The sequence below is a fragment of the Pleurodeles waltl genome, chromosome 2_1 (assembly GCF_031143425.1).
Source record: "Pleurodeles waltl isolate 20211129_DDA chromosome 2_1, aPleWal1.hap1.20221129, whole genome shotgun sequence".
Lineage (NCBI taxonomy): Eukaryota > Metazoa > Chordata > Amphibia > Caudata > Salamandridae > Pleurodeles > Pleurodeles waltl.
In genome coordinates this window covers 606,078,317-606,099,883 of record NC_090438.1, presented here as the reverse complement: position 1 = coordinate 606,099,883, position 21,567 = coordinate 606,078,317, and the positions used below count along the sequence as shown (strand labels likewise).

The following is a 21,567-nucleotide window of genomic DNA, read 5'->3' as shown; positions in this document are numbered from 1 at the left end:
GTAAGGCAACGTATTTCACCCATTTGTGATATTAGCCCTCGGTTGAGGTTCTGCATGAGTTTCTTATTGCAGAAATATCACACGATTTCACCAGGTTTGTGCATGCAATCACTATGTGCCCACACCTATTGATGTATTCACGTTTGCTGGATAAATTCCATAATTATCTCTTTTCTTTTCAGGTAAACCTAATTTTAGGTTACCTAGGCTTATATGCAAGTCCTCGCTTTCTTTCACATTTTTATATACATTACAGACACACCTACAGTCTTTGCAATTAGGACTAGGCTACCATTTTTGGTCCTGAAGAAACGCCACCTGACCCATTTGGACTCCTACAGGCGTGAAACATGTCGACCTACACATAGAGTTAGGGGTAGTTCTCTCTATCTCTTCCTACTTCTTTTAATTTTCGGTGAGTGCATGGACATCATCCCCTATGGCACTCCCATCTTTTGTTTTTAACATTAACCCTTTGGTTAGTCAATAAACACATATGTTTGAGGGTCCATAGTCAATTTTAACTCACTTTCCAGTCCTACATGTTCCTTGTCACCCGCAGGGCCAATTCACTCCTGCACTCTACATACTGCAGTGACCGTAAAAGAACTCCAGCAAAGAGCCCCCTTCCGGGACTCGTCGGACATTGCAGCACCGGTCCAACAAAGAACAGGCTGAATGATAAAGCATGACACCCAGTTGGCTGTGTTAGGACTCTTGCATCTGAGCATAGCAGTGCCTAGTTTGACCTGTATTCTCTTAGTGTAGTCCCAGTGAGACTTTTCACTCGGAACAGTGTACCTTGATGTTTTATGTACATACAGACAGTGCCACTGGAATTATTCCAAATAATGTTGCACATTTGTAATAGTATTACCTCATTCTTTTGTTATTGTTACACATGTTAACACTCTCTGGGCAAATGTTTCACCTCGATAGTACCAGTTGGACACCCAGTTTTCTCAATAAGCAACTGAAAGGTGACTAGTCAACTTTAGCGAAGGACCACTGAGTTGCAACACATGTAGCTGTGTTTTCAGCAACTGTTAATCTGTTTAAGCCAGAAGCATTTTTTTGTAAAATTTGAAGATTCTACTGCAGATGATGGATTTTGTGACAATCATGACTAACCATATTTATGCTTAAATTCTGTGACCACACAATCGCTTACATTTCATAGGCCCTAAATGTAGGGCAGGAGAATAACAAGACTTTATAGTGTTCAGTAAGTAAGGTAAAAGTTGGTCTGCTAGACTTGGATAGCCTTCATTATCTGAGCAATAGAATGTCCAGGAAGCCAGTTTGACTCTTCATTGGAAAGAGATGAGGACTTGTTTTTAGCCAAGGCATCAGTGCTTACAGGTGCAAAGCACCTGTTGTGTCATGCACTCACCTGGTCTGACTTCAGGGACGATGCTGGACCTCTTACCGCCCTCGAGGGCAGCCCATGATCAAGGAATCTTAAACCCTCAAATCATGCACTGCCCTCGAGGAGAAGGGGGGTTGGGACAAAATAAGGAAAGATAGACTTGCGGCACTGGTCCTGCTCTGCCGCCTTGCGACACTGCGTAAGGGGTTCTGCACTCCCTGGGCCTTTTGTGTTGTTCTGGATGTAGTGCACTGGAAATAACAATAAGAATAGTTTACCAACAGTTGTCAGCAAATATTACGTAGTTATTCACAATACTGTACACTTACAGTCTTCACTACAAGTACAGCATGAGAGCAGGTACAAATCAAGATTTAAGGCTGGAGTTATTGGCACTTTCAAAAATCATTTTACATACAGTTCTCTGAACAAGTTTGTATACATATAGATTGTGCTGTAATAAGTCCACTCTCATTCTTTTACTCAACAATTTGTCAGGAATTACTGGTAGGCGGATTTCAGTTCTGATATAATTTAACTCTGGAGCGCCCACTCTGTAAAGGAATTCAGACCGCTAAAGCTATTGAAGCAACAGTAGTGTCCAATTTCCGGAAAACTAGCTTTCACTATTCAGTACGCAGTCTTACAGTTAGTATTTGGCTTAATCTAAAGGTTAGTGCACACTAACCAGTGATCAAGTACTTAGCCTTGTCTCTCCTACTTAAAACTGGAATCCGAAGGAAGTCTTTGAAGCTGTAGGGGAGGGAGCCGAAGAAGAGGAATCACCACACTGGAAGTCAAGACGACAGAAGCGTTGATGGCGTCAGGATCACTGGAGCTTCAGAGAGGCCTGGGCTGAGGAAGACTAGAGAGCTGGAGGAATCTGATAACTCAGGAGATTAATTCAGGAATGATCTTTGCTCAGGACAGGAACGAGGCCAAACACGACTTGAGTTTTGGGTGCAGTTCAAATACTATACGGGTGTGGCCGACTCATGAAAGGCATGTGGCTCACATGGGAGATAAGAAGGTTCCAGCAGGCCTTGGGTGAGAACCCCTGTGAGCCTAATGGTTTTGACTTTTAATGCAAGCAGGTGTAACCAATTAACATTAGGAGGTGGAGTCAATAGGTAATTACAGTTGGAACCAATAAATATAAGCAGATGGAATCAATTAACATTTAGCAGGTGGAGTCAATAAGTCTTGGCAGTTGGAACCAATAAACAGCAGCAGGTGGAATAAATTAAAATTAGCAGGTGGAGTCAATAGGTCATGGCAGTTGGAAGCAATAAACAGGAAACACATGTCTGTTCCTTGCAAGTGTGCAAACCAAAAAACAATTGAACAATGGTACCAGAATGCTCTAATTGGTTCATGTGCTCTGTGAAGGGGCTTGCCTAGGGGTTAAGTGTAGTGGGACCCTGGGGCCTGAGCGGTGTTTTACTGGTGTTGCAGGAGGCCATGAAGTGCCACCAGGGAAATACAACATTATCCCTTTACAGAGGGCACAAGAGGGGGTTGTGACTAATGGGGTGATATTTATGTAAACAATAATAAAGATACAATTTTCATGTTAGATATTCTGACAAATTTCTAGTGTCATATTTCCTTCACCCTAGCTAGAAGACTTCATTTCTTCAAAGTTGTGCAATATTTAAAGCATACTATGCCTAAAAATGTCCCCTTTTTTCACCAGCTTGAGACAAAATTCCATAACAGAGAAATCTCAAGTCCTTTTGGCAAAGTAGCTTTTGAATCGATATTTACTGGTCGATATTTACTTCCTAACTTATGTGCTTACAAATGTATCATTTGCCACCACGTTTCTTCAAAGCACCTTGGTAGGGAGCTCCCAATCCACTTTGGAGAGTGGTCTTTATATTTCAAATACTTAGCAATTCTACTGATTTTACATGAGTGCAAATGCAACCTTTTCTGCTATATATGCTGCTAACACTTCTGCACATACCTGACAACATCCCTGGTCCACTCTGCCTCAATGTGCACCAGGATGCTTTTAGATAAAGTTAACCTCCCTCTACTTCACCCGTCCTTCCATGCTGACTACAAATTTAGGGGTGCCCTGCATCAGTGTATCCATACGTCTATACTTTTGCTGCAGGTGGTTATGATAGACAGGAGTGATCTCCATAATCTGAACAAACTACTTGAATGACGTTGTTAAGCCTCCTGTTGGAATAGTGATGAAAACCCACTCATCTTTTTATGAACAATGATGTGTAAACGCAGAAGGCCGTGGCGATGCCGTTGTAAGTGGCCTTCATCCAGAGACTGTTTGTTTCAATGACCATACTTCTAGCGACACACAACGCATTCCCAGGATGACTCAATCACTCAACAAACACGTGGCATTCAATGCAACCACGGGATACAATAGCTTCATATAAACATGCACAATGATGACACGCAGTTTACACAGATGTTCAGAGGGAACGCTGCCAGCAAATGGCCGTGAGGTCCCCCAAAATGCATAAATCAAGTGGACAGCTGAACACTGAGAATTGAGAAAATGTGGAATGTGGCGATTTTACTTAGAATCTGCATTGCTTCCGGCCTTCAGAGACCCATAGACAAGAAGAGATGCAAGAGATCAATTCATAGGGGGCACAATTTCCTGAAAAATCTGGGCACTAACTGCACATGCCTGATGCATATTTTATACTGATTCCAGGGAAGCCTGGTATCGAGGTGAGTATGTATCGTGTACATGGAAGGGCCTTTTCTCTCTAATTTCAGGTGGTTCGTCCGGGTGATGGATCGGGAGACGAGCATTTTTTCGTGTGCGTTAAATGGGTGACAGTAACATTCTGGATGGTTTAGGGATATTTACTGTCTGATATTTTACATCTTTATTACTAGTTTGCCACACCCATTTTGTGAATGTAGTAAGTCTTCTTTGTTATTGTTAGCATCATTTGTTGCTGTAATAAGGGTGATAAAGTATGAAGATTATCTGCCGAAGGTGGGATTTGGCGGTTTGTACTCGCTGGTAATTTAAACTAAACAAAAGGAACAGTGCGTGCTACTTTGCAAATACTGAAATTAAGATAATAAACAACAGGACCTACCGAGGTTATTAGCCTCCCTCCCTTTTCTTCTTCTCTTAAAAACTTGATCTATGGATGGCCTAAAATCTCCTCCGTGAGCCCCGCCCTTTTTAATCCATACCTTATACTCCTTGAAGCCCTGATTGGCAGCTATAGTTTTTCTTACATGATGCATGTCGATGACACCAAGATCATTGTTTCTCTCAAGGACGTCTGGGGTCATCTACAAGTTAATTTTCTTGCCAGCCTATCAGCAGTCGTGTCCGGGATAGCAGTTCATTTCTTCGAAGTTAAGGGGCACAATAAAGAGTTCCTGATATTTGAAGAACATGCTTCCGTCTAGACTACCCACTGTGCATTCTTTGAACACGGCATTCCGCCGATCACAGACAAATCTGCCGGAAGTACTGGAGTCATTTTTTTTTCTTTAATTGTCTTCAGGGGGAAAAAACTACAGGCTCAGTGTGTTCTGGAATCATACTCACCCTTCATTTTGATTGACGTAAGTCTGTGGTAGAAGCTATCATTCTTTGTAGAACTGACTATGGCAGTTCGCTGTAACTTGTTCTCAGGGATACTTGAATCAGATTTTGGGGGTTATTCTAAAACATGGCCAGCAGACTTTGCCTGCTTGATCTGTGTCTGAACATGATGCAACTCTGCATTAATTACTGCTACCCAGGCACTCAGTATCCACCTGCCATTGTGCCTTACACAAGAAATGTCCTCCTTTGCACTAGCTTTGAATCACTTACTAATGTTATTATATCTTTCAAGTCCCTACTATCAAATTTGCATGGACAAGAGTCCACCAAAACTGGAACACCCATCCACCTTCTCTTTGCCTGACCCCTTCACCTACCATACAAAACTTTAATCTTTCCTATTTAACTGATATCTCATCTGTACCCTTTCGCGCAGTACCACTGCACATTGTTTCAGGGAAGCAGTGTTTTTCACAAAGATCACAGATTTTTTTTAATTTTTTTTTTCCACTAATGTTTTAGGTTCAATTTCGAAATCGTAATGTAACCGCAAATATTTGCCGCCTAACAAACCTCTATGTGGTAACACTGCATTATCTCTCGGAGGCCACAAATGTTTTATGTGCAGTTTATTACCCAGGGGTCTTTGACAGACGTCCCTCAGCTAGTGGAGCAGTTTGAATGCACCGTGTACCTGCGATGATTCAGCAGCACTTAGGGCCGCCGCTCGGAGGCAGGTGCACCCATCAAGGAGGGGCGAAAATGCAGCACTCTCCGTGAACTGTGTGACAGACAGGTATTTATCCAGTAAAACTGACAGCCTATAATGCGAGGCATTCTGTAAGCATAGACTGTCAGTCAAACTGAAAAGAAAATCTAAAAGCTGTTAAAAGAACCGAATAGGTGGGAATTAGGGGCAGCTATCTCTGGTACAACATGGATTCTGCCACTAGTAGCAAATTTGGCCTTAAAGTAATATTATCTTCTGATCACAAAGAGGAAAAAAACGTGGTCCTTCATTAATAACAAATTGCATGTTCCCTGACAGACTAATTTTCTCCACCGTGTATTTATGCCTGGGCAATGCGAGATTACAGGAAGTAAACACTCTCATAGCCGGGGTAAATGGAAAAACAACAGAGCAGGCTGTTTTCCTGACCACCCACTACCCAGCCTTATAACTCCACCCCATCATCCGACCAGACTTTCCCACACGAGTGTGTCTCTGGGGAAACCTGCTTACCTGTAGGGTATGCTGGAGCTCCTTAGGTTAGCACTGTCTAGTAAATTGGATTAGCATCTATGTTTAACTTTTTGGGCGTTCCATCATAAGATCCCCTCAGCCTTGGTCCACGTGAACTTACATTTGAACAATAGGTTGTAGGAGCCGGATGTGGCCGGGCAGTCATTATGGCTGTTTTCTCACATATTTTTTTGCCCAGCTCAGGGTTATGCAGCCGCTGACTACCAGATTATAGTCCGAAATGAGGAGCTGCCTTTTGTAGCGGGACGCATCGAGCCCACATTATAGCTGTAGCATCAGTACCAGGGGTAAGCAGCATTTGATTTTACAGACCCAAAACAGGGTAACTTCTGAACTACACTTTGCATATTTTAATACACGTTCTGTGAGCAGGCAAAAGGGGGAATCATTTAATTTGTCAACAATACATTGGTTGACGTCCTTATCGAGACGTAGTATACAGACAACTCATCAGCTGATATACTCCTGACTATTCCAAAGGGTTTTCATATACATTTTCAAAATGTAGGAGATGGACTAGGTGTGAGAGTAAGGTCATTATTGTGGCCTTTTCACATCCCATTAGGGATATTCAAGATACAACTTTATTCCTAGTAGAATTAGTCACAAATTCCACTTCACACGTTATATCTACTTATTGCCCTACTCTGAATATGGTAAGTAAGTGGTACACTTTTCACTTTTTATAATTAGTAAGCTCTTTTTTGATGAATTCCTCTTACCTAATGGAGATTGGCGAATTTTTAATACTATGATTAAAAAAAGGGTTAGATAAAATGCACAGATACGAAATACTTTTATTTAGGGAGTTCATTCAAATTTATTCAGTTGGTTCAAGTCTCCACACGTGACAAGGGCCATATCTTGGATCATGTGTGATTGCTAATATGAATTATAGCCTCGGTCTCTCCCTTTATCTGGCCAGATCATTGTTTAATTGAATTCAACTTGACATTATGTATAAAGAGGTCTCATGTGACTAGATCTTTTTATCCAATTGGAACTGGAACAAAGTTAACTTCAGCAAACTATCTAGGTCTTTTCAACAGACTCAGTCAAAATACAATTTAAGGCTTTCTATGCCTGGCTGGTATCTGCAGTCGATTGTTATGCTCCCAAAATGGTCCAATTTCATATAACCATTGGGAATCATCACCTGGGTTTTCTCTTGAGGTCGCCTTGGCTAAGACTGACCTAATGAGTATAGACCATGCTTGGAAGAAAGTTTATACTCACCAGAGTAGGCTTACTTCAAAAGGGTCTAGCAGACTATAAAAATATAAGACATCCAGCGAGACAGGCTTATAATGTGCCTTATAGCAACTGAACTAATAAGTAGAAAGAGATTTTCTAAATCATTAAATAACTTTGACATTTCCCAGGTCAACTCAAGTTTGATACCAGCACAGCAGTTCTGTGATAAAATGAGGGATTTTTGTTTTCCATTGAGAAAATTACAGACATAAATGCTGGATGAAGTCCTTTCTGTCAAATCACAAACAAACCATCAAAGTAGGCAGTTTACGAACAAAACCATTGGTGGTTACATACAAGGTCACACAGGATATTTTGTTATATGATAGAGCCTTTGGAGTCATGGCCTGGCATTCGGAGCACAACTTCGGGTCGTGGTCATGCTCCAGATACCACAAACACACGAAGTGTTGATCCGTCACTGACATCATGTGGTGACAGGAGTCACACGGCTTGAACTCTGTCTTCTGTGACATCCTCAATGCACCAAAAAAGTGCCAAAAACTCAACCAACGGTTGAAGTCAGTTAAAAAACAACTGAGGGTCGCACTCTCCGGATCTGCACGTAGGCTGGCGCTAAAAGAAAAGAACTGACGTCAGCGCGCAGGGGTGGTTCCTATATGCTACTGGGATGTCATCACAGTGACTACGATGCACGCGGAGTCGACCAACACCACCTGATGGCATGCATGGGTACTGCTCGAAGAAAAATATCCGGATCCAGTCTGACGCCTGGGGGAAATTCTAAGGTAAGGAATATGTAACTAGAATATGTCTCTACCAGAAAATTTGTTATCAAAGGTAACTTGTTCATTATTGCACCTTTTTTTTTTTTTTTTTTTTTTTTTTGCATTTCTATGGCTCAGTTGCCCAAGGCTTTGGCAGAACGAGTGTTAAAGTGTATATGTATTCCAACAACTCCCATAGTCTACTGAAGTTAAGGTATAGCCCTGAATGCATGAGGCTTTTTGACGTTTCAGGATTTTGGTTAGGGAATCAAAGAGTACACAGCTCCTCAAGCTAAATGCTATAAAAACAGAGATACTGGCAGTCAATGAAAATTCCAATTTATGGCATACATTATACTGGCCAAGTCAACTGAGCAAATATCCAGCTCCTTCTCTTTTTTGAAGATTCTGAGGAATTAGCTAGAGCAAGATAGCTTTCTATCTTATCAGATCTCTTCAGTTGTGTTGCTCTGTATTTTTACCACTTGCATCTTGCTGAAACCTTTTCCCTTCTTCACTCAAGAAGGTAAAAAGTCAGTAGTAGCAGCCAATATGTCCAGATTGGCTCAGTCTAAAGGGCTTTACTTTAGACTGCCTCACTACCTGGTCAGGAGGTTCCAAGTGGTACCAAACACCACAGCTAGACTGATTTTAAAATCCTCTAGGTTCACATCAGCACACCCCTTATTGACCAAGCTGCACTCGCCCCTTTTAAACGAACGGATCAATTTTAAGGCTCTTCGTCTCCTCTTTAAATCATTACATAATCGTGTCCCTAAATTTGTTGCAAATAGTGTGGAGCGATACTGTCTAGTCTAAGCCTTCGATCATCTGCAAAACAACTTGCTGAAGGTGCCAGAAAAGCCAGAGTGGTGGGGCGCAGGAGTTTCCCCTTCTGGGATTCAGATGAGCATTGAAAACCTGGCTTTACAAACAGGTGTTCTAGGTGTGGTCTCTCTCTTCCTTCTCCTGCTTACCAGTCAGCGCCATGAAACCTAATTCTGTACTTGCGTTTAAGAAATAGAATTAGCATAACATAATTGCCCACATTTGGTTACTTTTGACGGAAATGGGGGTCAGGCATGTTTTATGCACCTGGTGCAGGACCTCTAGGAAGTTTTAGTGAAAGGTAATTTTTTCGTGTTTCTAATGATTCAGTGCTTTTGATCTGATTCCCCTAAAACTTTCCAGAATAGACTGGGATTCTAGAGTGGGAAAGAATTCTATCTTGGGTTACATCATTTCATCAAAAATGTGTTTAGCTCATATAGTGTGCAGTGTCCATGGCCACCATGGCACTTCCTTTATCGGCAGTTTTGCAGACTGTGGTTTTGTCCTTGGCCAGTTGTATTTTAAAGTGCCCTTTTCTTTTTTTGTCATGTTGCATTATGGTTTGTACTGGGTCAACACCAGTGTATTGTGCATACTTGAGCACTTTCCTATCATTAGAAAATATAAAAAAGAATGACTGAATTATAAGCCAATGAATCTGTGATTCATTTGGTGTTGCAAAGAATGTGAGTAAAAATAGCAGTGCCCATCAATGCCTATCAAAAGCAGAAGGGAGAAACCAGGTGCGGTGCTCTAATAGTCCCCTGGAATTTACACCTCCTTGAGGTTGTCTGTAATTGAGCTTTATTTTTGTCACTCTGTGGCAACATCTAAAAACAAAAGTGCAGCGTTGTGGCCCTTTTGTCTAATTCGTCAATGCGTTTCATGCACCTAGCAGCCTACCCGCTTTACGCACTTCTTCGGGACTGGGCGGCTTTATTCACCCACCTAGCCTACCTAGCCTGGCGTGTCTGTCTCTCTGCAAAACGCATGTGTGCAAATAACTAGACTATGCACGTGTGTGCTTATCTGGACGTCTCTGATATCTGGTGTATCAATTATAGTACCTCGATTGGAACACAAAACATGACCAGGGTTCTCCAGGTCATTTCGCACAATATTTGGAGTCGTAGACTTTTGTACGACAGCCTAACTCATTTTGTGTTGTACCCTTGTGTAATTCCATTCGGTTAATAAGATTAAAACACCTGGAATCAATGGTCTGGAGTGAGTCAACCTAGGGCCATCGGTCAAAGCCACATCTGCTAACAAGGAAACTTTCCTGTGAAAAACGTTTTGTGAGGCCACCTTACAACACATGCTGTTAAAAAAAAAAAAAAAAAAGAGCTTCTCGGGACTGTGTGTATTAAAAAATGTTACAGGTACCACAGTAAAATTTGTCACAGGGCTACAGAGTGTTGACGCATTGATGCAGTGTAGGGTATGCTTGTGAATATTGAATATTTAAGACACCAACATACAAATCATTCTGGCCGTAAGATGCCTTGGTCCTCCATCCCTAGGTTAGGTCTCTTTGAGGGACTGCATGTTGTATTTTACTTTCGAAGTTCACAAACGTTCAACTTGCTCATAGCGCCATCATTCTTGAATACCAGAAAAGACACTGGTACTACTACAGCACAGGTTTTGACCTGTATATACCCTGTGCAAAATTGCAGTAAACCACAGGACCTTTGATGGAGCATGCCACCTTCTGTGGGTGAGGGCCACGTGTAGTAGAACCGAAAATGTTGCAATAAAAAGTATTAGGTGGAAGTTTTTCTCCGTAGGCTTAAACATTCCACAGCTTTTTTGTCCAGACCGTTTTTCCTTGAAATGGATAGTATTTTGGCAGGGTGGTAAATGGACTGTAAAATACCTCTCTTTCCTGGGAAACAGCCTCAGCGACGCGACTCGAACCACATTGTGCAAATACAACACGACCCGAATCACAAATGCGTCTTTACAATGCATTCCATAACCATGCAAGTTATTACAGCGACTTGCCTTAGGGAAAGCATTGCCGGACTGATGTTGGACTTTAGGTTCAACACTTTCTCTACTGTGGCACAGACTGGAGTTGGAAAAGTAAATTATACTATTGCAAAGCCCAGCGCTTTCCCCAAGGCTAGACGTTGTAATGACTTGCGTGGTAACGGAATGCGTTGTAGAAACGCATTCGTGGTTCGGGATGCTTTGTGAAGGCAAGGGTGGTAAATGCCTGTGTTGTTCCAACGTATAACAGTCTTTCCTCCATTCCAGCAGTGCAGCAGAAGACACAGGTCACTTTTTGATCTGTGCTTCAAAACCTGCTGTTGCACCTTGTGCACTGCCCAGGTATTATCTGTGCATCCGAGGAATAAAATATCCATGAACATTGGTGGTGACACTGGGAGCTGACACTGTACCTGCATGATTGCAGGTATGTGTTCCCTACAAAACCTCCCTGTTCCTTGCCTGAAAACCTTGACGTCTCGGTCACTTTGGTCGGTGTTAACTAAAACAAGTTGGAGAAGGGGTTTACCTATACAGAGCGCGCTGCTTCCCTTAATAAGATCCCAAGATTATCTTAACTCGTAGTCTGACTGTGACCCTAGCCTCACATTAACAAGCATAGGAACCGACAGTGCTCTGCACTCTGTAATCGCCCGTGTCATGATATTATTTTTGGCCTCGTTGTTTTTTTAACCTACATTTGCACCAGTAAACCAATATTTAGTCTGTAGTTACAACGCTGGAAATTGTAGGCAGTGGAGGAGAGCATGCAGAATGGTGGATCTTAATATTCTGACATTGCCTCTGTAGACTTGACACAATTTCAAATAATAAGGTTACTGTACTATACTCCACCATAAATGTTTGGTAGGCTAGAGCCACTGTTTTGCCTGAGTCAGTAGTATTGGCTTCTTGGTCACATTTATTCAGCTGTGTGCTTCCTAGTCTCCACAAACCTGATATGCAAGACAATATTTGACTGAATGGAAGGAATGTCTACACCATGACATATGGGGTTCATAGACAACCCCTTCGTGATAGAAAGCTCCTTTTGTTAATAAGCGTACATATCTGAATTACAATGTTAAAGTAAATCTAGCAGGATCGAACAACGTTAGGAGCCTACAGATCAAGGGTTTGGTTTGTTTCTCCCCAACATTTGGGGAGGCTCAGTGAGACTGGTGGTAGAGTGGCAGGACAACAGCGAATGCTTGAGGATTGGGAATGAATGAGGATCTGTAAGTTAGTGTAGAGACGTTCTCTCGATTGACATGCATCTCTTATCACTGTCTGGGCAGGCAGATGTTATGCTCAAGCGGCTGTGCTTTAAAAACAGCACCGCTGTGCTTGGCTGCCTTTCTCCTCCAAGATGTTAAATTCGATGTTGTAATTTAGAGAGGAGTAATGTCAGTAGATAGCAGCTTGATTTGGGCAGTTGGCATGATATTTTCCTTCCCCTTGTCCTATTTGCCACTGAAAACAGCTATTGAATTTAATTTATATTAATACATGTGATTATGTACTTTAATTTGTTATTGAAAAATAATCCGTTTAGCTTCGGTCTTAGCACTCTCTAATAGGCTTCTTCTATGCTGATGTCTAAAATCTTCACTGGACCACTGGAGATTTTTTTGGCTGTTTTATGGTGGGCCAAGTGAACAGACAAACCTAACTAAAGAGAAGCAGTGGTTGTATATTACATATGTGTATCATTTTAAAAACAGCATAGCTTAAACAAAAGTAATCTCATTATATTAGAAAACACGAATAATAATAAGGGCTGGGCTCTTTGAGGCAATGAATCGTAAAGTTTGTTTCTCAAAACCACCATCAGATTTACAAGGATACTTTAGCAAAATCCATTATGTAAATTTTTATCATAAATATTGTTTGAAATGGGATCTCTAGTTCGCAGTCACTTGCACCCTGTCCGTGTAGAGCCCCTCAATCTGGTCAGGGTAAGGGAGTCACACAGCTAAGATAAACTCTGCTCACCCTCTTGGCAGCTTGTCACAAGCAGTCTGGCTAATCTCGGGGGGAATGTGTAAAGTATTTGTACACACACACACACACACACACACACACTGTAACACAGTGAAAACACTACAAAAGGACTCCACACCCATTTAGAAAATTTGCCAATATTTATCTGAGGAAAACAAGACCAAAATGACAAGTAAAGACATCACTTTTTAAAGGTTAAAATGAGTCTTAATTCATAGGAATCAATGGTTGTATCCTTTTAGCACAAAGTACCTGGGATGCGTCAAAAACAAAGACGATGGAGGCCTCCAGGGAGGTGAGCTGCCGAAAAAGCAAGGCGATGCACCAGTTCCTTACTGCATAGGGGAGGTGAAGCGTTGATTCTTTCCTCTGAAAGTCTGTTCCTTACTGGCAGGGGAGATGATGCGTTGATTCTTTCCTCACAGGAAAGGGTGATGCGTTGATTTCGGACACGCAGACTCGATTCCCTACTGCAGTGTTGATGAGAAGTTTCTTTTATTTTATTTTATAATTTATAAAGCGCATGGCTGCCCGAAGGCCTCCCAGCGCTAATGCAGGACAAAAATAAACAGACAACAACTGAGAGCCCTGTAGAGGAAAGAGGAAGGTCTTCAGCAGTTTACTGAAAGGAAGTTCAGAGTCCACTAGTCGAACTTCAACCGGAAGAGAGTTCCATAGATGGGCTGCCCTGAAGACAAAGGATCTACCTCCCCATCTCGAGCTTTGTTAATGAGGGAAGCAGATGAAGATCTGAGTAGTCTGTGTAAGAAAGACCCGACCTCTGTTGTGAAGAGCTCAGTGAACCACGTAGGCTGCTTTGAATTTCATACGCTGTTCTGTGGGTAGCCAATGAAGGGAGGCCAGGGCAGATTTTACCGAAAGATGATTCAGATTCCCCACCTGCAGCCTCCTCAGGACATATTTAGGAGAACTCATAAACAGGACATTGCCATAGTCGAGACACGAAAGAATTAGAGCCTGGGTAATAAGCCTTCTGGCTGAGAAAGGGAGAAATGTGAAGGTTTTCCTGCAAGTCCTCAATGCACAAAAACAGGAGGAAGCTAGTTTCTTTGCATGGCATTCCATTGTAAGTTGTGTGTCCAACCAGAAGCCCAAACTTTTTTAATCGTAGATGGAGGGAGGTTGTTTACTCCTACTGAAGCTAGTATAGCGGTCTGGGGACACAGAGAGTGCCCTACCAACATAACCTCTGTTTTTCCATCATTTAATTTTAATTTGCTGTCCGCCAGTCAACCAGCAATGTCCGACAGATATGAAGAGAGGACGGCAGATTCCAAATTGCTATCTGTGCAAAAGGAAAAAAACAATTGGGTGTCATCCACATAGGAGATGAGAGATAGTCCATAGGGTTACACAGTCTTTGCCAGCAAGGGCATATAAATATTAAAAAGCGTGGGACTCAGGGCCGAGCCTTGTGGAACACCGCATGTCAAGGGGGAAGTGTCTGAATAGTATGTCTGATTCAGGATTTGAAACGTCCTCTGTGAAAGAAAAGATGCCAGCCATTTGAGACATGTGCCTTCAAATCCCATTTGAGCGATTCTGTGTAACAGAATCTAATGGTCCACAGTATCAAACGCCGCACTCAGATCAATAAGAATGATGGCTGCATAACCGCCTGCATCTAGGTGGCGTCTAGTGTGTTCCGTAACAGCGAAAAGGGCAGATTCTGTGCTGTGGAAAGGTCTGAAACCCATTTGGGTATTGTGAAGATAGTTATGTTTCTCAAGGAAGCCTGACACCTGGGAGTTGACGTGTTTCTCCATGATTTTAGATACAATAGGGAGAAGACCAATTGGTCTGTTATTGTCAGGTAAAGTAGGGTCAAGATTCGTTTTTTTAGCAGAGGCTTGACCACAGCATGCTTCCAATGATGGGGTATATGTCCAGAAGACAGGGAACCATTGAGAATCTTAGTTAAAACTGGTGTTACGAATTCTGAACCTGATGCTAATGTAGACGGAGGAGATGGATCCAAAGGGGAGCCTGATTTTATAGAGCAGAGGTGTTTGTCCACCTCCTCTCCCTTAATAGGCTAAAATGCTGAAAATAGTGCAACTGCTACTGGACCATCCGTGCACGGGACCCCATTATCCTTCTTATCCACATTAGGCCGATTGTCCGGAAGAGATGCTTGAATGTCCGATATTTTTTTCAGAAAGAAGCAGGCCAGTTCATTGCTATATTCCGTAGAACCTTCTGTCAAAGGTTTGCGTGGTGGAAGCTGCGTCATTTCTCTAACAATTGAGAAGATCTCTTTGGGGGAACAGGTGGATTGTTCAATTCTGGCAGTGTAGTAGGATGCCTGTGCGGCTTTGAGTTCTGAATGGAAAGATCGGGTCCAGCCTCTATAGACTTTTTTTAGGCCAGGGTAATACGATTTCCTCCATTTCCTCTCCATCCGCTTACATTCCTTTTTTAGACACAGCAGATGTGGGGAAAACCAGAGAGAATTCTTTGGATGATTAGTCTTAGTTATGGTCTTGGTGGGTAGTACAGTATCTAAGGATTGGGAGATCCATTTGTCAAATCTGCCTGCAGTTTGAGATAGGCCAGGGAATGAAGTAGCATGCAAATTCGTAAGGGTGTTTACCCAGTCTTTTTTGTTTAATTTTGACCACTGACAAATGATAAGGTGGCCACACGGCTGGTGGATTAGGGGGACAGAAGTCTGAAGATTCAGTGTGATTAAGAAGTGGTCAGCCCAGGTTAGGGGAAGGAGGGGGGGTCCGCTACTATATTAGAGAGGTTGCTGAAAACTAAATCAAGTGTGTGTCCTTTACAGTGTGTGGGGACGGATATAAGTTGTGAGAGGTCTAAAGCTGCTAGATCCCCTAGAAGCATTGTGCCGGAACCGCTGCGAGGATCCTCAGCATGTATGTTGAAGTCCCCCAGAATGGTACAATTGGAGTGTTTACAGACAAAGGCTGCTACACTCTCTGGAAAAGCCTGAAGGAACTTCCCATAAGTGCCAGGAGGCCGATATATTAAAATACCAGAGAAGGTGAAAGTGGCATCTAATGCCAGCGAAAAAGCCAAACTCTCACAATCAGGAATAGAGAGGGAATGGTTGGAACATTGGATTGAAGTATTATAAATTATTCCAATCACTCCTCCTCTACCCAGTGATATGTCAGAGCGTAGAATTGAATAATTAGGAGGCATAAACATAATCACATCGGGAGTGGAGCTCTCTGACAGCCAGGTTTCTGTCAAAAACAAATCATCTGGCTTGCACTCATCTAGCAGTGAATATATACAATTTATGGGCTGATAGGGATGTGTGGAAAATCTAGATGCGCTGTGATGATGGAACCACGATGAAAAAGGCGCTCCATCTATTCTTCAACCGCAAGACAGATTCTGCAGGCGTTGCGCCAATGTTTCAGCAGTGGCACATCGCTGTGTGGATTGTTTCCTTCAGGTCACCAGCTTTCACTTCTAAAGGCCCAGGGACTGCAGTTGACACCACTTGGCAAGTCAGGGCTCTCAGCAAAAGTACCCAGATACTGGCAGATGAAGTCTTTGATGTCCCCAAGACTTCTTAATAGGAGGCAAGGTCAGTTCAAGCTCATGGAGAACCTTGGAAAGCAGGATGTAGAAAGCAACGTCCCGTCCTTTCACTTCCAAGACAAAGAAGCAAGCAGCAGGCCAGCACAACAAAGCACCAGGCAGAGTGGCAGTCCCTCCTACAGCATCCAGCTCTTCTTCCTGACAGTGTCCACAGTCCAGAAGTTTTCTAACTTTGTAGTGTCAGAGGTCCAGTACTTACACCCATTTCTGTCCTTGAAGTAAACAAACTTCAAAGAGAAGTCTTTGTCGTGCACAAGGCCCTGCTTTTTTCTTCCGTGGCCCCAGACACACTCCAGGGGGTTGGAGACTGCTTTGTGATAGGAGGAGCACAGCCTTATTCAGGTGCAAGTGTCAGCTCCTCCTACCAATCTAGCTCAGGAAGACCCATCAGGAAATGCAGGGCACAACTTAGCTCCGTTTGTGTTACTGTATGGAGTGAATTCTCAAACAGCCCAACTGTCCTTCCACAAATAGGTCGAGGCACAGAATGATTAAGCAAGAAAATGCCCAATTTCTAAAAGTGTCATTTTCAAACTTGCAATTCAAAAACCGACCTCACCAAAAGTATTTTTAAATTGTGAGTTCAGAGACCCCAAACTTCATGTCTCTATCGCCTCTCAATGAGAAATTACACTTAACATATTTCAAGGTAATCCCCATGTTAACCTATGGGAGAGAGCGTGCTTGCAATAGAGAAAAATGAATTTAGCAGTATTTCACTATCGGGACATGTAAACCACACCACACCACTACATGCACTACCTCTTAATTACACTCCACCATGCCCATGGGGCTGCCATGGGCCTACCTTAGGGATGACTTACATGTAGTAAAAGGGAAGGTTTGAGCCTGACACTTGGGTGCATTTGCCAGGTCGAAATGGCAGAACAAAACTCCCCACACAGACACTGCAATGGCATGTCCGAGACACATTTGCATGGCTACTCATGTGGGTGGCACAATCAGTGCTGCAGGCCCACTAGTAGCATTTGATTTACAGGCCCTGGGCATACATGGTGCACTATACTAGGGAATTGCTGGTAAATCAACTATACCATTCATGGATCAACCAATCACCAGTATAATTTAGACAGAAAGCACTTGCACTTTAGCATTGGTTAGCAATGGTAAAGTGCCCAGAGTCCAAAAGCCAACAAATGAAGGTCAGAAAAAATAGGAGGAAGAAGGCAAAACGTTTGGGGCTAACCCTGCAAAAAGGGCCAGGTCCAACAAATATTTATTGTGGATATCCTGGAAACCTTGCCACATTTTACCAAGATGAGCCCAGCCCAAATAATAATTAAACTTTTTTTGTGAAAGAGAGCTAAAGAAACATAATACATGTGATTATTCAAGTGATACTCCAGAATCTATGGCCTAGAAGTTTCAATATGCTATGGCCTTTCTTGTTCAGGATGTTAGTGATTGGACATTATGATCACTGCAGACTAAAATGGCCCTGACACTATGGACTAAAATGCTCTGGATGTTGTTAACTTAGATGATCAGGGGAGCAGGAAAGTGGTTTTACAAGCTAGTTATGGAAGAGGATTGTAAACCGAAGAGCACAAAATGGAACAGCAGGCTCTGGCTTGAAGATAGATTCTGGATGAGAAGGAGGCAATGTCTGGATATTTGGGGCCATGAAGTAATAACAAGATACAAGGAACACGGATGCCCATGTTAGAACTTGAAACGAAGTGGTGTTAAGGAAATATTAACTGCAGAGAGCCGTAGCAGAAGACTGCAGCAGGAGCACTGGGGAAAGGAGCAGGATTGCTGAAGGCTACAAGCTTCAGTAGGCTACGGCAAGACCAGAGCAGCCCTAAAGAGGTAGAAAGCAGCACTGCTTGGCACAAAATGTTTAAAAAACCAAGAGGGTCATGTACTTAATAAAACAAGTCTTGGAGCTCTGGCATGTTGCAAACAACCTCAGAGAAATCAGGCTGCAATCTTGCATGTGGAAATTCACAGATGATAACGATCTTTCTCAGAATCTTGGAAATTGAAAGGAAATGGGAACAGGCACTCCCACACCTGTGGAGCTAGGAGCTCTTGTACACCATTTGAGAGCTCTTGTTTACAGAACCAAAAGTCAGTTAATTTTGGGATATGCAGCAGACACGTCAGGACGCTTTCTTGAAAGACGCTGGTGCCTCTCTACATTCCTTGTTAGGTGTCATAGGAAAATTATGTTCTGATGGGTCTGTCCATCTGCAGATTCCTCACCTTCTGCATACCCTCAGCAGCTGGACTGGATCCAGAGACTTTTCTCAGCAGTTCTCTCACATCAGTGGCATAGTGCGGCTGCTCATTGGGTCTACCTTGGATGTGACTTTCGGGCCCCTACTTAGCCTCCAACATTGCATGCCAACATCAGTTCCTTTCTTTCCACATCTCCCAACGTCGACTCTGAGCTTGCTTCTAAAAATTCTGGCAGGTTGACAGACAAATTTATTTCTACAACGTTTGCTAGTGTGCAAGGGATGTGATCCCTCAAACGTCAGGATTCAAACCAGGTAAGGACTGTATATTTCATATGCTGCCGCAAAACATGCCATGACCTTGTATGCTGATGCCAGAGGGGGAGCTGATAGTCTTCTCAGACTCTGAAGCCCACCCTGAATCACCTCCAACGACATTGCATTCATCTCAGCATCTTTCCCACTCTGATTCCAAGGCGCAGTATTGTGATTATGATCCTGATAATCACTACAGTAACTTATATGTGAGGAGAACCTATTTTATGACTTTCAGGACGCTATAGGCCTAGGCCCTTCTCATAACACTGCCCTCCTCTCCTCTGTACTGGCAGGGGCTATTGAAGAATCTGCCTCCTTTGTCATTAGGAGAGCAGCGGAGGAGTTAGATCTCACGTTGCCTGCCACAGAGGTCAAAACAAATGCCCTCACAAAAGTGGCTCCATCAAGGACAGATTGCACAGGAATCTCTCCTCTCTTTTAATGAGGCTCTCACAGATAAACTGCTGGGCATCTGAGCATACCCAGGATCTTGTTTCCCAATAAACAGGCAGATTGCAGGGCAGCATGGACCTGCTCCGGGTGCCCCTACCTTCCTTCTTTAGCACTGCATCCAAGAGAGTCTGGTGGTGCTGGCCTCTGCAGGTTATTTCACACCAAGTGGGTTTTCCGACCGACCTAACAGAAAGAGAATCAAAACACATGGACACGTTTATTAAAATAATATTTTCCTCAGCCAGCCTTCCTCTTTGATCAGTGAACACCAGCTATCCCTGATGATTTTTGGCCCCACTTCCAATGCCTCATCCAGGATGGGCCGAATGCAGTGAAGTACTTCTACTGCTCTGGTCTAGACACTATCGACTGCTTGGATAGGACATTCAGGACAAGTGTGGTGCTTTGACGTCTTGCTTGGACTGGCCTCAGTTTTTTTGAGTAACGTCCAACAGTCTCTTACGGACATGCCATTTGATGGCACATGTTTCTCCATAGACAAGGCAGACTCCTCCCTGGAGCGCTTTAAAGATAGCAAGGTGGTAGCGTGCTGTCTTGCGTTGGCATCACTTGTACGGCAACTTTACCAGCAGTTTCACCCCTGTCGATACCAGCAGAGACAATGATGCACCTTGACTCGACAACAAACCTTCTAAGCCTTTCGAGGTAAAGGTCATGGATCCAGCCATCAGTGTTTAGCCCAATAGGGATCAGCCCCCTCCCCCTTCTCTGCAGCCACTACAAAACAAATGTAAGTTTCCCTCTGCAGCTCATGGTCGCCCAGTAGGCGGCTGAGTCACCATTTACCTCCCCTGGTAGAGGAACATCACATCTGACCAGTGGGTGCCCCAGATTGTGCAAATAGTTACGCCCTACCCTTCCTTTCACCCTCGTCCGACATGCCTCCCACACCATAATGCCTCCCGGAGGACTCCTTCCCCATGCTCCAAGGAAGCAGCTATCTAGGGGCCAGATATTACATCTGGGATGGGACAGACCTGACATGGAGTCACACAACACTACGTATTGACAAGAAAGAGAATTGCTGAGAAACTTTTCTGGACCCAGTCTGGCACCTGGGTGTATTCACAATGCGACAAATCTGCGTTTAGATAGAGTATCCATCAGAAAGAGAGTTACTAAAGGTAAGTAATTACTTCTTGTGACTGGCCCTGGAGACACAATACCACCAGAATTTCCTCTTTTGTCCCTAAACAGTCTTGCACTATAATAACTTTACAATAAGACAGGGGCTGTAATTTGCGGCTAAATTAAATAAAAAAATGTAATCCAAAAAAGTAAATGAAGTTTTGTGTGTGGAAAGACTGCATTGATAATTCTCCTTTTCTATGAACTATATTTGTTTATTACACATTAGTGTGTTCTCTGACTAACATGAAGTGTCTCCACCCTGTCACTTAACTAGGGGCTTTAACAGGTAATAGAAAGAACTCACGCTTGTTCCTGCTTAGAGGTCACAAAACTAAAAGGAAATACTCTCTATACTATGTATCTTTGTGTGAAGCACATTATATGTATTGGAATTTGAATTATGTAGAGATTTCTATAAATCTGACATGAGTTTCACAGCAGTCAAAGAAACTGTCATGAACCTCCATGTTTGGTAGATGGAGTCTGATGTAAGCCCCAGTCCTCCTCAAACATCTGTCTTGGTATTGTTATGGATCTGAACGCCAATGACAGACTTCTGGTTAAAGAATCGAATGGGGTGAGAAATAGAGATTTTAGGTTCACCTCTCCACATATGACTTTGCCCTTCACGCTACTGCCCCAAGTGTGAGTAGAAAAAAACAGGTAAACCAAGGTGTGGTGTAATAAGTGCAATACAGTGTCTGAGACTGGATTGATTACTGGATTCTTATTGTGAATGGCAATGGCAAGTTTGTGAGAAAAGCAAGAAACTCTTCCCAAATGTGTAAGAAGCTAGCTGTCAGCTCTCAGAGAATGCAAGCAGAATAGTACAAAAAAGAGCAAGCAAA

General features: G+C 42.9%; 1 protein-coding gene across 3 annotated transcripts in view; it reads left to right on the top strand.

Annotated features, from left to right (window-relative positions):
* ELMO1 (engulfment and cell motility 1) overlaps nt 1-21,567 on the top strand; it is a 1,154,836-nt gene that overhangs the window by 609,788 nt on the left and 523,481 nt on the right. The window lies entirely within an intron of this gene.